This window comes from Mustela lutreola, chromosome 11, assembly GCF_030435805.1.
Source record: "Mustela lutreola isolate mMusLut2 chromosome 11, mMusLut2.pri, whole genome shotgun sequence".
Taxonomy (NCBI): domain Eukaryota; kingdom Metazoa; phylum Chordata; class Mammalia; order Carnivora; family Mustelidae; genus Mustela; species Mustela lutreola.
The window spans coordinates 55,537,882-55,556,074 of NC_081300.1; the positions used below are offsets into that span (position 1 = coordinate 55,537,882).

General features: G+C 40.5%; 1 protein-coding gene across 5 annotated transcripts in view; it reads right to left on the reverse strand.

Annotated features, from left to right (window-relative positions):
- The window catches only part of L3MBTL4 (L3MBTL histone methyl-lysine binding protein 4), a 452,666-nt gene that overhangs the window by 433,522 nt on the left and 951 nt on the right, over positions 1 to 18,193 (reverse strand). The gene's annotated exons all lie outside the window — the stretch shown is intronic.

Here is an 18,193-nt window from a genome sequence, read left to right on the forward strand (position 1 = left end):
TCTTACCCCTATTCATCATATTCTGCTTTCCTCATATTTCACCGAATATTGTTCTGGTTTCTTTTGGAAAAGACAATCAAAATAATTGTCCCATCCTATTGACACAGATGAAGGAAGAGGATGTGTGTACAGTGAAAATGCACATAACACCAAAAGGTCAACTCAGCCCCGAGTCAGGGAAATTTCTCTTTATTTTAAAAAGTGTAATATTAACAAAGTGGCATGTCTGACTCAATACTTGTGACATGTGTGCCAAAATACCCAATTTACGGTTCTCAGTGCTAAAAATATGCACTGAAATATGTTTGGTGCATTAATTTCAATCATGGATCTCAAAAAATACAATGAGTAGTAGCAACACTTGAAAAGCAGAGGTAACTTTCACTTGGGGAGAAGTAAATCATAATTAAACACAGTAAAAATCGAGACATGACTGTCATTTGTGCTCCCCAACAGCTAAATATATTACCATATCACACAGGTATTTCATATTCAGTTTTCCTTTTGATTATTTTTATAATTTAGCCCCCAGGGATATTATCTTCAATAAAGGAATAGAAAAGGAAAGAGCATTATAAAATTATTTCTTTCCCAAAGTCTTAAAGTATTGGACAAGACCAAAACTTGAATCCAAGCTCTTCTAAGTGGCATATTCAAAATACATATTAATCAATGATTATTCCTCCCTCTGGGTTAAAAAAAAAAAACAACAATTTGTATGAATTAAGAAAAAGAATGCAGGACGCCTGGGTGGCTCAGTGGGTTGAGCCTCTGCCTTTGGCTTAGGTCGTGATCTCAGGGTCCTGGGATCAAGGCCCGCATCAGGCTCTTCAGTTGGTAGGGAGCCTGCTTCTCCTCTCTCTCTTTGCTTACTTGTGATCTCTCTCTGTCAAATAAATAAATAAAATCTTAAAAAAAAAAAAAAAAGAATGCAATTTTGAGTTTATTACAGTAAATGTAGATGACCTGCATTCTGAAACTGAATTTTTGGTATTTAAATATTTTGTTATGAAAAAGTATCTCCCAAATGAAGAGTCAAACAGAGCCCCCTTTTTTAAGATTACACAATTCTTTTCATACCAACCACACAGTCTGCAAGCAATTGCTATACAGCCATGGGGTATTACAAAGCCTCAGGGGGCCCCTCCCACAAATACCACAAGCCTCCAGAGGCATCCCTGACTGCACAAGGCTGGACCTGGGCATGGGCACCTGGAGTCACACAGCGAGGGCCTGAGTGCAAGGTGGCACCCAGTAGGGAATGGAGCAGCCAGTTCTGCAGCCTGGACACCGGGCTCTCCATCTACCACCACTCGTTCACCTTATCGGTGCCTCTCTCCCACACAGGAGGCCCACCTGTGCCCTACAGGCCAGGTGCAGCAGGAAGGTGTGGACTCCTAACCCATGCTGCCACCAACTAACAAGGAAGCAACGGTTTCCACACAGACTAGTCCTGTGATGGACAAAGAACGGTGACCTCCCCAAAGAAAAGAATGCATTCCTCAGCATGCATTTACTTATTCTCTTGGGGAATTAGCATGTCATTCTGCAGTGTGTAACTAAATTTACACCCATTTGAGGCAGTATTTAAGTAAGTGTTTATAACAACTGACAATCTGTCTCTGACAGTTACTGAACAATAGCTATCTGCTACTTCATTCTGAGTGGTTTATGCTTACAATCATTTCCTCTTCCTACAGCACTACTGTCATTCCCATTTTACAGCTGAGAAAGCCGAGGTACAGTAAATAAGTTCACATGGCCATAAAAGGCTAAGCAAGGAGTCAGAGCTTGGGGGGGGGGGGGCATTTCTGAACATCTATTTACTCAAAGCTGTAAACATTTTAAGGGTAAAAATTGATGTTTAGGAATTCTCAGAAACTGAACCAAAAAAATGGTGAATAAGCATGAGCAGCTAAGCCAGCCACACTGAGATGAAATTCAGAAGAACGGAGACAACAAAGAAGGGGAGGAGAGGAGGGCAACAGGAGGCAGGGCTGATGAGAGCCGGACAGAAGCCCATCCACAGGGAAGTCGCGAGCAAAGCATTCCACATCTCTGAACACAGCACTGCAAGACACTGGGAGACAAGCATTAAAAACAGCAGGTAAACACAGTATTTTATTTCAAAAACTACTATAGATGCCAACATCCTACATCATGCCAATGACAGCAAGCTGAGCAAACCAATGGTGACCCTTGCTCCCTATTGTCCATACCTGTGTAATTGTTTTTAAGTTGCCAGAACAAGTGGGCATCCTGTCTTTATTTCAAATATTGCCCAAAGAGTAGCCTAGACTAAAAAAAATCCTCATTTAAAAAAAAAAAAAATCAACATGAAGCAGTATCTTAGTGTGACATCATAAAAATCATTTTTAAAATATTAAAAGTTTCACATATGAAAAGTCTCATAAGTTCTTTTCTTCAGCTAGGCCAGTTTTATAAAAATTTCCACCTGTCCTTGCTTGGAATGAAAAATTCAGTGTTGTGAGATGATCGTTCTCCTACATTTTTATTGTTACGGTGACCTTCCTGAGAAGACGTTATATACATGGTAGCTGTTTTTTGTCTGTTTGTGAAAATTTTAAAAAAATCAGCAACTCCCTTAAGCTAACATGTAGTTTCATTGGTGTATTAACAGCCCCAAAGCTCAGAATCTCTGCTTCAGACCCTAGGTGTTAGGAGTTTGGAGACCAGAAAAGGGAGAGATGGTTCTACAGTAGAATGGAAATTACATACACATTTTATACCACTGGATTTCTGACTTTGAAACAAACAATCAAGCAAATAAATCAAGCAAACAATCAAACAAATCAAGCAAATAAAACATTAGGCCCAGCAACAAAGAGCTCAAACTTCCAAAGGGCACCAGTGCCCTCCTGCCTTAAACCCAGGGCCACCTCACCTCCTTAGGTGACTGGCCTGGCCCCAGAAGACACGGAGATGATTGGCCCTTCTAGCCTGCCCTGAGCAGCTCGAGACTGTATCCCAATACTTGCTCAGCAGCTCTAAATAACTATGGGTTAGAAGATACATTTCAGTAACAGATGGGGGCTGGATCTTCACCTCAAACTGGTTTCTAATTTACTTTTCCTACTTGTTTTTAATCTGGCTAGATCTAAAGAAGGCCACATGAAACCTCTTTATATTTAATTACACTTAGTCAAACCTTTGAAAAGAAAAAGGAAACAGTGCCACCTAACTGTATAGCAGCTTTGTTCTTAAGGGGTTTTTTACTGCACATTAATCCTCAGCCATAACCATTTATTTCCAATTCATTTTTATCATAAATGACTGAATATAATTCAGCAGAGAAATCTCAGCAGTTGCCATCTTCTCAAAAGCCAGCAAAATGTCAGGTTTCGCTATACTTACCTCTTAGGAAGTAACAAATTCTAACTCTCTTAGATAACAGAGCTAATGGGAAATTAACAGAGTAAATTTCATTCAACCTATCTTAAGACTTTTCATATGCATTTTCTTTATATGACACATTGAGATATTCAGAATACTAATCATTTTAGTTTCTCACAAAATCATTATTTCTATTACAGAAATTCTGAGTAGCTGATGACCTGCAAAAAAATGTTTTTAATTAAAAAATTTTGGACGCCTTTTAGGGTGGTTCAGCCAGTTAAGTGTCTACCTTGGGCTCAGGTCATGATCCCAGGGTCCTGGGATCAAGTCCTGCTTCCAGCTCTATGCTCAGCAGGGAGTCTGCTTCTCACTCTGACCCTCCTCCCACTCATTCTCTCAATCGCTCTCTTTCAAATAAATAAAATCCTTTAAAACATAAATAAACAAAAAAATTTTTAAATAAAGATGAAAACAGATATCTTAAATACTTTGGCTATGAGTTTACTGCCACCAATAACTAGACCTTGAGAAATCACTATGTAGCAGTATCAGCACATGTTTAAAAACAGTAAAAAAAAAAAAAAAAAAAAAAAAAAAAAACAGTAATAACTGAAATCCATATAGATATGTTCTAAAAGTATAAAATACTACAGAAATACCAAACTTTAAAAAGACACCTTACATAGTGCTAAAAAAAAGTGTGGGAACCTAAGATATTTTGCATCATGACCTTTCACATTCTTTCACACTCCCAAAAACTAAACTACCAGAAGACATGAACAGACACTTCTCCAAAGAAGACGTACAAATGGCTAGCCGACACATGAAAAAATGTTCATCATCATTAGCCATCAGGGAGATTCAAATCAAAACCACATTAAGATACCACCTAACACCCGTTAGAATAGCCAAAATGAACAAGACAGTAAACAACAAGTGCTGGAGAGGGTGTGGAGAAAAGGGAACCCTCTTACACTGTTGGTAGGAATGCAAGTTGGTGTAGCCACTTTGGAAAACAGTGTGGAAATTCCATAAGAAATTAAAAATAGAGCTTCCCTATGACCCTGTAATTTCACTACTGGGTATTTACCCCACAGATCAGATGTAGTGAAAAGAAGGGCCATCTATACCCTAATGTTTATAGCAGCAATGGCCACAACTGCCAAACTGGAAAGAGCCAAGATGTCCTTCAATAGATGAATGGATAAAGAAGATATGGTCCATATATACAATGGACTATTACGCCTCCATCAGAAAGAATGAAAACCCAACTTTTGTATCAACATGGATGGGCCTGGAGATTATGCTGAGTGAAATAAGTCAAGCAGAGAAAGTCTATTATCATGGTTTCACTTGTGGAGCACAAGGAATAACACGGAGGACATTAGGAGAAGAAAGGGAAAAGTGAATAGTGGGAAAGCAGAGGGAGAGATGAAGCATGAGAAACTGTGGATTCTGAGAAACAAACTGAGGGTTTTGGAGGGGAGGGGTTGGGGGGTTGGGTGAGCCTGGTGGTGGGTATTATGGAGGGCATGTGTTGAATGAAGCACTGGGTGTGGTGCATAAACAATGAATCTTGGAACACTGAAAAAATAAAATTTAATTAAAAAAATTTTTTCTGCTAAGAAAAAAAAATTAAACTATCATAAACCTTCTAAAACTCAAAACAGTGAATCTTAAACAATTTATTATGTCAATGTTCTCTGCCTCCTCTACATCTGGTCTAGCTCTAAATCCATATTAATTGACAAACCATGGGTTGCACCTGTCCAGGTGTTTCTACTCTTGGCCTCTAGATACAGAATAAAACAAGAGGCAAAAACAAAAAACAACAACAAAAAAAAACAACCAACCACATAAAGGCCAGGGATGATATCAAAGAAGAGTAACTATAAAACCTGTAGGTCTGATTTTTGTAAACTACTTGGGAAGCGCAGCAAAAGCTCTGCACATGCAAGCAATAATCAAGAAAATGGCTTAATGCTCATCCCCAAAATCAATACACCTCTTGAGAACAGACAGGTTGAGAGAGGCAACAAGCTTTGAACGGTATCCTCAATGCAGACAGTGAAAGAGGCCAAACTCACAAAGCCATCCCCTCAGATTCCCACGCTGCCCGCATCCTCGCTGTTGAGTGTCAGAAGCTAATACTTACAATGTTCCCCCATTTGCACTGTTGGACCAGAACACAATTTTAATCTGTAGGTTGCCAGATGTGTTCGCCTACTCTCACCTCTAATTTGCATCATTAAAAACAGACCTCAGAAGATCACACATACCACCCTTTCAACACAATCTTACACTATATCTGATAGTAACTATACAGTGGCAAGCAAACTGAATATAGGTGAATATACCTTTATACCTCTCATGGACAGTAAGGATTACCAAATCAACAATAACCACCCCGCCAAAAAAAAAAGAAAAAAACAATAAACTCAAAATCGTCCAATGTGAGCATGAGTGTGGAGGTGTTTCAATGATTATAAGTACATGGTATGTATTAACTTTCGATCCTTACAAGCGCTATTTATAGATATCACTGCATAATCATTTTATATACTATATTTCATTCTTGGAATTTTAACTAGATATCAAACACCATTAAAATATTACTTTGTAAGGGCGCCGGGGTGGCTTAGTGGTTTAAAGCCTCTGCTTTTGGCTCAGGTCATGATCCCCAGGGTCCTGGGATCAAACCCCACATTAGGCTCTCTGCTCAGCAGGGAGCCTGCTTCCTCCTCTGCCTGCTTCTCTGCCTACTTGTGATCTCTGTCTGACAAATAAATAAATAAAATCTTTTTTAAAAATATTACTTTGTAGAAATTTGTTGTGGCTTTTTACATCCTATTCAAATTGTGAGAATGTGCTGGAATCTAATCCCACCCCAGAGCAACAACTGCATGGGCAGAAAGAGCTTATAAAATGTAGATATGGTACCAATGAGTTGAACAAACAGTTTGCATATAGGACTCTTCTAGCCAAACCATACATGGATAAACCCCCTACACTGATTTTCTTTCTCAATTCTTTAAAAAAAAAAAAAAAAAAAAAAAAAAAAAAAAAAAAAGGAAGAGACAGGGTACTGCAAAGGCTCTCACTTTTAAAAGGTCAGAATCTCTTACCTGACAGTCATGTATATGCAAACCCTACTTAGGTTTCTCTAAACATGGAGCATAATTTCATTTTAAATATATTCAGAAAGTGCTTTTTTGCAATGGTTTTAATATGTCCTGCCTTTCCCAGGAATGCAACTCTATGTAAACTGGGGAAAGGTTTTAGTTTGCTTCAAGGAGAATTTTGACAATTATTTCCACCATTTTAGAAAATTATATAATTAAGCACATGACTGCTCAAAGACTCCCCTTCCCTGATACAACCCCCCTGCTAGCATTTGTTTAAAGATTTATTTATATATGAGAGAGAGAAAGAGAGAGAGAGGGCATGCAGCAGGGAGGGGCAGGGGAGAGGAAGAGACAGTCTCAGGCAGACTCCCTGCTGAACATAGAGCCCAACGTGGGGCTCAATTTCAGGATCCTGAGATCACAACATGAGCTGAAATCATGTGTTCATTGGAAACTGAAATGACTGTGCCAGGTTCCCCCCACATATACAGTCAGCATTTTTATTGGCGAATTATTATATAATACAAGCCATCCAACTACTTCATTTTATTTTCTAGACTAATCATGTCCAAACATTTGGTGTAATCATTTAATTATAAATTACCTTCCATTTATTTCTCCCATTTTACTATATATGGACATTATATTGACTTTTCTGAAAGCATGTGCAGGTAAATTATTTACCTAATAATATCATTTCAAGATACTAAGAGGGATGTTACAAATATATGTTATCAAAGAGTTGGTAAAGTTGGAACCCCTGACCCCAAAACATTCATAGACCTTGGTTATTATTATTATCAAGTTCAACAAACAAGGGAAAAAGGAATACAGGTGACAGGAACAGCCTAAGCCATTCACTTAGGTTTTTATTTTATGCCTAGCCAGGAGTGGGAGTTAAGTACAAACTCTAGGAGCAAAATGAATTTTTAAAAAAACCCTCAATTTGCTTTTCCCTCTTTAAACGTTTTATCGCTTTTGGGGTTCTTGGGTGGTACCGTTGGTTGAGCATCCAACTCTCGATTTTGGCTCAGGTCACAATCTCGGGGTTGTGGCATTAAGTCCCCAGTTGGACTCTGTGCTCAGTGGAAAGTCAGCTTGGTATTCTCTCCCTCTGTACCTCCCTCCTGTGTGCATGGGCATGCGGTGTGCATGTACGCTCTCTCTCCAATAAATAGTTTAAAAATAAGTAAGTAAATAAATAAAAAAAGGTTTCCTGACTTAGTCTCATAAGAATAAGACCCTCATTGCCTGTAGGAAAGTGTGAGCTTAAGGAGGGATGTAAAACGGAACTGTGCTTTTGTTTAGCCATAAGAATATTCATTATGGAAACTCTGAAGTGGATTAGGTAAAAAATCAGAATAATTTAAAGAAGATGAGTGAATTAAATCATCTCTCAAAATAATTTATAAGCCACTTTTTTTATTTTTGGCTTTGACTGACATTTTTAGTGACTTAGCCTGGGGAAAAGGTGGAGAACTTTTTTCATGTTCATTCAGAAGTGTACATATTGCCGAATTTATTATCTTCATTTGTGATATCACACTCAATGAGCACATTCAAAGATGAGGACATAGATTTGTCAATTTCCAAAAAAAAAAAATGAACTCCCTCCTCTTTTGTGCCATATGCCAACAGTAGCCACATAAACAATATGGAAATAACACAACCCTGAAGACATCAATCATCCCTACAAGGGGTTGATTAAAACCTTGGAAGTTTTCTTCCTTCTGTTACACCTGGTCTCTGGAGGGAGTGCTATGTGATCTAGCTGACAATGACTAGAACTGGCATGAAGGTAACTCAGCCCTGCCATTGTGTGACCTTCCACAGTCAGTTTCTATGCACCATCTGTGGAGCAGAACAGTAATGCTCGTCAGCTATGGACCTAACAAAGACATTCTCGCTCTCACTAACTTTGAGAAGCTTGGTCACTCCCTTGTCAGCATAGGCATTGATATTTTTCATGCCTCTCTTGTAGAGCCTGAGGGACCACTCATTAGCAGACACCATCCCCTCTCAGCTTCATGCTGGGTATTTCCTAGACTAAAAAGACAGAGTACCCTGGGCCTAGCATTGGCCCAGCATGCAGCAGGTACTCAAAAATGCAGCTAAATGAATAAATACATAAATAAATCAGCACATCTCCTCTCCTGTGATACAGAGAAGCCTCAAATTTGAATGTGTCTCTGGTTGTGAGTTTCCTGGGGGCAGGATCAGCATCATAACGGCTGACTCCTTCTCACCTCCCTTACATTTCACAGCCTAGCACATCCTTGGCCAAAGCAGACACTGAATAAACATTTATGGACTGAATGAGGGTCCTCTGACTTGGCAGATATTTCTATTACTGGCTTCATAATTCCCAACTGTGCAAGCACACAAAGGATTAATTATTACTCTAGAATAAGATTGGCCAAGCTATTGAACACAACTTTGCTGTACAGCCTGGCGAAGGGAAACAGAAGGTGATGTGCTCTAATAGCAAACAGCCAGAGCTAGAGCTCAGCAAGGCCAAGTCAAGCCTCCCACTCTCTGCCATTACTCAAGTGGAAGAATCTGAGTAAATCAGGCCTTCCATGGGGCTTTCATTTTCCCCTCTCTGCAATAAGGGGTTTGGATTAGAAATACATGTGACAAGATTTGTTTATCCTTGTTATTAGTAGAAATTTATGAAGTGGGCAAAGAACATCAAGACATAAGAAGATGGAGCTCAAAACCAAGTAATTTTATACATGACTTATCAATGTGGTAAAATTTCAATTACTTTACAACTTGTTTTGGCTTTTGAAGTACTATTAGTAATTTATGTCTTTGCCACAGTTTGATTAACAGCACTGACATTTGTATTTGGCTAGTAATGGCAAGACAGAATCAACAGCAACTGTCATCAGAACTAGTTTTTTACATGAGAAAAATGAGTTTTGATTGCTAAGAAATCCTTTCCCATTGGATAATGTGTTTTTTAATTCATATTCTCACATAGTGACTTCCAATCTTGGGCACAATGATTAATACAACTGGACCTCTGATTTGTCCTCTACAAAACAGGCTGAACTGGGTAAGTTGTTCTCAGCGGGGGTGACTTTCCCCTCTTGGTCGTCTTGTCAGGGGACATGTGGAAATGTCAGAAGGCAATCTGGGCTGTCACAACTAAGCCGGAGGAGGTGTTACAGACCTGTAGTGGGCAGAGGCCAGGGATACTGCAGCTAAACATCCTACAGCACACAGGACAGCCTCCTGAGAACAAAAACATTACCTGTTCATTATAGGGATTGAGAGAGAACTGAATTAGAGTACTTCCAAACCCTCTAATATAAAAAAATATATATATTATGAATCTAAACTGTTAAATGTGGAACAGCCAAGACTTCTTCCTAAGCTGTGGTTGTTCTGTGACAGTAGTCACAGCTACTCTGAGCTGAAGCTTCTAAAAACTTGACAGACAACTTATTTGGACAGAAGCCTAATTTAAAACCATGTCTACTAGGCTTACACGTTGTACATCACACTGGTAATTGCTGTATAACTATACCCTCCACAGCTTCTTTTTCCTCACCATTTACTCCACAGCAATGGGCATTGTTTGTTTTTGGACACAGATGCCAGCCAGCTCTGAAAAGACTGCCAATGATGTTCTCCTTGTCCTCAGCAGAAGAATAAAGTGGCCCTAAAGATTACTAATGACTGACTGCAGTAAAATGGCTGAGCACCCTCATTCACACAAGACACAAAGATGGCAACGGCCGGAAGCGAGGACACGTCTGTACTGTACAGAGGGTCTCTGCACAAGACAGCATGCTGACAGCTGCTAATTTACATGGGGTGCAAAATCCAGCAATGTGACTTACCCTATTATCTTTCTAAAAAGTACAAGTATCCGTGACATTCAATTAACAAAACAAATGAAATACACTCGTGGTCCTACACAGAAGTCTATCAACTTGAAAATCACCTATAAGCCTTGGATTTCTCCAAGTGCTCTTAGCAAAAAGATGTTCTCCCGCGGTGGTCAAGGCTTCTCAAATTCTGGGTCTGTTAGCCCTGACAATTCCTATTCTAAACCCAAATGGATGTGTTCAGCTGCCAGAGAAACATGCATTTTTTTTTCTTCTGGAAAAAAAAAAAAAATCAAAGCAAGCTCACAATTTTAGAAGAAAAAGGAGAACAAAATCTTTGTTCTAACCATCCTCAGAAATTGAGTGCATAAAATATAGATTTGGAAGTGCTACCCTGGCATCTGCAATAATTCTCCTTGATAATGTCTAGGACCAGGACTAAAGGGTATAATAATAGGGAATTAAGGGTATAATAATAGGGAATATTCTTTGCCATAAAGCAAAACGAGAAGAATCTTTATATTCTTTTTGATATGTGACCATAATAATGATTTTAAAAAAAATAGTGGCTGAAAGGTCAGTGCTTACCTTTTTAATCAAACTCAAAGTCTTAGCTAGTTACTCAACAGAATCCCAATGTGCTAATGATTTTGTGGAACTTCTTTGGTTTATGAGCCTGTCATTAATTGACTCAAAATCATTCAACTTTTGGGTGCCTGGGTGGCTCAGTGGGTTAAGCCGCTGCCTTCGGCTCAGGTCATGATCTCAGGGTCCTGGGATCGAGTCCCGCATCCGGCTCTCTGCTCAGCAGGGAGCCTGCTTCCTCCTCCTCTCTCTCTCTGCCTGCCTCTATGCCTACTTGTGATCTCTCTCTGTCAAATAAATAAATAAATTTTTTTTTTAAATCATTCAACTTTTATTTACTGGTCTTTGACATATGTCAGGAAATTGCTAAACTTCAGAAAGATGTAGTAAACTGAATCCAAAAATTTCCCTGGGAAACACAGTAGAGTAAGGCTCCATCCTTCTGAGTGAAATAGCAGACAATAGCACATTGTGAAGGAAAGCCCAGAGGGGTGGGAGTGATCCACTTTTAGGGAGAATTGGAGGACTCTTGGAGCAGGAAAGTTCACAGCCACAAGAAAGGCAGGTACAAATGTGCAAAAGTCCATAAGCCAGAGCAAACACTGTTCCCCTCCAATCACAGAAAGTAGTGTCCATAAGTTACACAAACTCTTAGACAACCGGTGGGAAAGACAGACTTGAATAATGGAGACACATGAAAAAATTCCACAGAAACATGACAGAAAGCTTTAAAATGTCTAGATTCTACCCAAATTTAGAGAATTCTAGCCCCCTGCACAAGTATTTGCCTTACAGAATCAAGGCCAGGCCCACAGCCCATTCCTCACACACAGATTTAATCAAGGCAGACTTAAATGGACAGGAATCAGGGCAACAAGCTGGTATGTTTCCTGATATTCTCCATCATAATAAGTAAGAAAGAAAAAATGATTAAACAGAATCCCAGAGCTGACCCCACCAGTCAAGGGTTGTAAAAAGGCAGCCCACAACTTCATCTGGTCTGCAAATACATTGTCTATCTTAGCAGTGTCCTAAAAAGTATGAGCCAGTATTTTTAAGTAGGGAGATTTCACATTTTTTTTTAAATGCAGATTTCCAATCTGAGGTTTTTTGGCTATTGGTGTTATTGTTGTTGTGTGTGTGTTTTAATAACAGCTACCTCTTTAGACCATATAAAACTACTCCCCACTGTTTGCACAGCACAGAGGGCATTTTTCTCCCTTCCCACAGTTCTGTACTGAAAGAACTTCCTAGAGTGGACAAGTACCTATGCCCAGTTTTCAAAGGTGAGAAAATAGAATTGAAATCAAGGGCGCTTTGTGAGTTTTCTTCTGTCTACTTCACTCAGTGCCCTTACTTGCTAGCCCCTTTTCATGTCCAAATTGGTGACCCTGGATTTAAGTCTTAACTCCATTTGCCAAAGACTGCCAAGTCAGTATACACATGAGACATAACACAACCCACATCAACTTGTCGTCCTAATATCAGCCTATACTCAGTAGGTATTTCACTGGAAAAATGACCAAAGCAAAGCTATCAGGTCTGCTTCTCACCAGTCTTCCTGCAGTTTATCCAGTTTCTCGTGCATGGTGAAATCCAGAAAGCCAAAGACAAGAGCACAGATGAACAAGGGTTCATCTATGAACTGGGCCTTGAATTGGCATCAAGGTTAACTCCCATCCATTTACAAAGACCTAGAAGCATGTCTATCATCTGCTCCACAGTTTTTCTTTAGAAATATATTATAGCAATAATAATAACCAAAAGCAATTTTTTAAATGTCTCTCAAGAAAATCTCATCTTTAAGTCTAATGTACTCACAAAAGAAGGAACCATGAAGGCAAGCAATGGTTTGTAGTTGCAGGACCAGAGAGCGTTTCGGGCCTTGGAGAGTCTCCCAGTGACAGGATCAGTACTGGGACACCCCAAAGCTGCTTGCCAGCAGGCTCTGAGACTACACATATTTGGATGCGTGTGCCCATTTGCAGACAGACTGGCTATTCAAATTCAGGAGGTCCATTAGGTCTGATGTGAGCTAAGCAGAATACAAAAAGCCTACAGCCACAGAAGAGGGGAAAAGAAAGCCCATATTTGCTAAACTCCTAAAACATGGGTCCAGCACAGTGCTGGATAAATAACACGTATCACAATGACATCCAGTTATCTCCCTAAAATATATTTTACGTCTTGTATGTTTTTCACTGGAAAAAACAGTCAAAGCAAAGTTACCAAGTCTGCTTCTTACTAATCTTCCCCATCCATTAAAATTCACCCAATTTCTCATGCTAAAGATCAAAAGAATAACCTTGGATTACTTTCCCTTACCCTTTAACCTATCAGCGATTTTATAAATTCTACCATCAGAATATTCCTGAACTACTTTCATTTCTACCCATCTCTACCCCCTAACTGCCTGGCCCAAGCACCAGGATTCCCACCTGGACACCTGCAATAGTATCTTAATTGCTCTCGCCAGGTGCTCAATACTCTGTAGATGGCAGCTAGACTGGGCCTCACTGGCTACAAAGCAGATCATGTCATACTCTGCTCAGACTCTGCAAAGTCTTCTTATGGCAAGAAAGAATGCATGATCCTCAGCATGGCCTCCATGGGCAGGAAGGGGTCTCAACATGCTTTGGCATCAACAACCCCACCAACTGCTCTCCCAACCAGCTGGCACCTCTCCCTTCCTCCAGAGCATGAGCTCTTTCCCTCTTGGAGGGCTTCACACATGTGCTTACCTCTGCCTGAATTTCTTTTTGCCCTGCTCCTACCTGGCTAGCAGCTACTCATCCTTAGAGAGAAACTTTGTGACCCACAAACCTTTATTAGGCACTCCTGTTGGTCCTTCTCATAGTAACTTGAAGGTTTGCCCTTTTACACTTATTTGGGATGTTGCTTAATATCTGCCCTCTCACCTGCCTGTACAGGCCAAGAAGGCAGGAGTTAAGTCCTTTTCAGCCATCCCAATACACACAGCACACAGCTGACACAGAGTGGATACTAGAAAAAAATGCCTTGCCCCCATTTGTGTTCCTCAGCTCATTCCTCCCTCAAAAGGACAGGGAAGAGGGCAACAATGATTTAATCTAAAAAGCTATCATTATCCTAAAAGCTATCATAATAGCTCACACACCAAGCACAGTGTATGAAAGTATTGCACTGTCCATCTGTCCTAAACATGTTCTCTGTAGCCAGTCACGGTGACAAAGAAAGATGCATGCACTTCTGCTCCACTGCCCACATCCCACACCTGATACTTTCCAAACAATTTATTAATCAATTATTAATTGTGCCAGCGACCACACTTTCATCATTTAAGATCCATCTTCAGAGGGGATGCATAAGCATTCTCTAGCTAGCTTCATTTAGAGGATCGCTTCACACATGAGCTGAAATCAATACAAAATGAAGAAAGTTTCAGCAGGTGATGCTGAGCAGTGGCCCTCCTGCAGTGACATCTTCCCTGAAAGGCACACACAGACTGGGGGAGTAGAGCAGTGACAACTGATGCGATTTTCCATCTCTACTGTGGAAAACTTTTTTCTTTTTGTATTTGCAAAATAAAACAGGGACAAATTCTTCTAAGGCACTTGTCTAAAAGGAAAAATGAGTGCAAATGCTTAAAAGATAGTATTACATGTGTGAACGAAGAGTTTCATTTCCCCCAATTATGTTCTAATTCATTGTTTTTGCTTTTATTTTGCTGAAATACAAGATAGCATCTATATTTATAGTACTTGCTGTAAGGGTATGTGAATAGTCCATTGGTTTCTTAATGAATCTAAATAGTTTTCACTTGGAGTTATGTTCCTATAATAAACTATGTTCAAAATATGTTTACTAATACTATAAGGTGAAAATGCTTTGTAAACTACAAAACACTATTCAAATTGAAGGGGGACATCTATATACCTACAACAGAAAGCAAAGGCTACAAACAGCTCTTACTGAAGCCTTACCACTGAGATCACCTCTTGCCAGCCAAGTTCAACCACACCTTCTCAGTTCGGTTTTTCATTAACAACAGATGAGGCTTAACAGGGAGTTTCCTGTGGAACTTCCTCCATTGGCTTCCCTGTTCCTGTGATGCCCGGTTTTCCTCCTCCTTCTGACCACCAGCTCTCACTGACACCATCACTGACTGGACCAGTCACTGGACCTTTTCTCATCCCCTGCCCCCCAATGATAAGGTATTCACACTGTCTCGTGCTTTTTACTATCACCCCCATTCCAGCTGAGCATTTCCTAGATGGCTTTCTCCTTGCCTAACATCAGAGTTCCTATCTCCAAACTCATCACTTCAGTGTCTCCTTCAATTCAGTATTTTAAACACTGAATTTATCCACTCCACCCTGCTCCCAAACCACCTACTGGGCTCTCCTGCTAATTTCCCCATTTCAACAGCAGCATTCTTTCCTAAATAAAAACGTTGAAAAAACGAACATTTTCCTAATTGTGATTTTCAAACTCTCCTTCAGCTCTAGAGAAAGGGAACCAAAGACACAGGTGAAGGAATGGGGTGGGTGCAGAGAAGCTGGGGCTCCTTTTGCTTCCTTGGTCAGACTGGGTGGCCTTGGTGCTTCCCATACCCCCTTCTCCCCCAGTGGCTTCATGTCTCCCTCTTCTTCGCAGTAAGAATTTCAGAGCTTTCCATCTGAAAATCTTCCTTCATCATCAGAATGATGTTCCCCACTGCTGCTTTTATCACCCCAAGCCTCCGCTTAGCAGCCGCCTGCTCACACTGAATCCATATTCAGTCCTGCAAATATCTGCTGACTATGCACTTAACCACTTGTCAAGGACCATGCCAGACTCTGAAGGGTTATCATTCAAGTTAAAAGGCTAGGACTACAGTACAATATTCTGAATAAAAAGAAGACTAAGGACCTGTTCATAACAGAATATGTGTTACTTAAAGATGGAAGCTAAATTGTGAAAAATATATAAAACTTTTTTGATGATTACCATTAATGGTGACTGTAGTTAATAACACTGTATTGTATGAAAGTTGTTAATAAGACAACAGATCTTAGAAGTTCTCATCACAAGAAAAAAAGTTATAATAATTCAATAACTTGAATTATTTTCATAATCATTTCACAATACATATATCAAATCATCATGTCCTACACCTAAAACTAATATGTCAATTTTGTCTCAATTTTTAAAAATAAATAAACAGGAAACAGCAAAATCTAAAGCCTGGGCCATCAGGAAAAAAAAAAAAAAACTGTCTTTACATATGCACTTATAGGTGAACCAAGAGAAGTAGGAGTCAAGGAATGGAAGTCTGTTGCAAAAATCAGGGACACCTTCACAGAGGAAGAATTAAACTGGATCATGAAGAACAAAAGGTTTCTAGTTTGGGTGGATAGGGGCTGGTGGGAAGAGCATGCACAACCATATTTCCCAACGTGGACACTGAAAACAATTTTTATTAGTCCTAAACAAATCATAATTATCCCTTTTGAGGCATGAAACTCCCTTCTCCTTCCTAGGCCCCCAATCTCTTTGGCTTTCACCTTGTCAATCTGTGGAAGAAACATTCCTCAAGACTCAGCCCAAGGCCTACTCTCTCTGTGTTCTTTTCTAATCACTCCAGACCCCAAAGACCTTCTCCTTGCCAGACCCTCTGACCCCCATCTATTTCAGACGAACAGCATTTTATTTTAGATTGTTTTAGTCTCAAATCCCATTTACTAGTTCCTGTATATCATCTTGTTCACAAACATGTGGTGTGCATGTTTGATCTCCCAACACATTAAAAGCTCAAGTTTTTTAGTGGTTTGTCATACAAATGTATGAACATACATAGTAAATTACATAGTAAATGGTTTATTGTGCAAATGACAACTGAATTTTTTAAGAGAAGTAAAGATGAATTAGAAGTATAATTTTAGATACAAATCACACAGTATTGCAATACGTTGGGAGATGGTAGAGCTCACCTAAAATCCTTGTGATGAACCTAAAAGCACAATTCTCTTACAGTAAAAGTTAAGACAGTTCCTTAGTTTTCCTTAATTCTATCTTCACCTGATCATCCTCCCACCAATATCCTTTCTCAGAAAACAGATGGAGATGTCATTGAAGAGGCAGACCCATATTGTCCTAAAACGCACTGAAAAAAGAATTCCAAAGTCAAGGGCTACCTCCCATACAAACTCATCAATGTACCTCACAGTATGAGAGCATAATCAATTGCAGTTTTAAGCTCATCTTTCCTATTTAACAATCACACCCCATGCGGGTACAGCAGAGTCCGATCCACTTGGATGCTCCTGAAATCTATCCTCTTTCAAAACCCTTTCTCCCAATTCTTGGGTATCCTGAGGAGAAACCGAAGTTGGAATTTTCGGTGTCTTGCCAAGAGCTAAAAGCATTCCAATCTATTACCAAGCATCAAGAACAAACTCCACCTGTTTGTCACTTTCACCTTTTTGGAGTTAAGGGAACTAAAAGACACCAGAAGACTCCACCACACTTATTTAAGCGAAGGACTGAAGCTGGAGCTGCCCCGCGCAACTTCCGGAAACAGTTCCAACAGTGCGATCCAGGAGACAATGCCACTTTGGTCCTGGAGACCAAATAACCCTGAAGGGTGAGTGGTGGGCATGGAAACACCGCAGCAGAGCAGGTCACAGTGACCAGACTGACTTCATGGAGTAATCACACGCAAGAATCTCAACAATAACAATGTCCAGACCTGCCTTTTATTTAGTTTCCACCTCCAGGCATGGACAGATTAAGACTATGCCTCTAAGTGGATAAAGGCATATATAAAATAAAGTACATTCTGTGGATTTTAATCAGTGACTACAGGATATAAAAGGCAGGGCACCAAACCCACCGGAATTCTCCCACCTGGAGAAAAGGGTTACACCAATCCCGCACGTTAACTGCGGCCGCCCCAGGTGTACCCAGGTCCACTAGCTTCCCCCTCCGCCCACCCCCTGCGGAGAGGGCGAGGGAGACCCGGCCAGCGTGCCTCCGCGCAGTTCCGGGCTTGGGGGGCGGGGAGGGGGGGGTCGGGCTAGTTAAACTGCCACAAACTGGCTAGGCGGGCCCCAGCGTGGACTTGCTCCGCTCCCGCCCCAGGCTGAGCAGAACTTAGTGACCAGGACCAGGGACGAAAAAGGGGATGGAGTAAGGAAGCGCCCGCGGGGGTCTTGGCCTCAGCCGAGTCCCGGCACACACGACAGTTGTCAGCGGAGAACGGGGAGGCCGGGGACGCCCGACCCGCGAGAGAAAACAAAAACCAAACGCCCGCCGCCGGGCGACCGG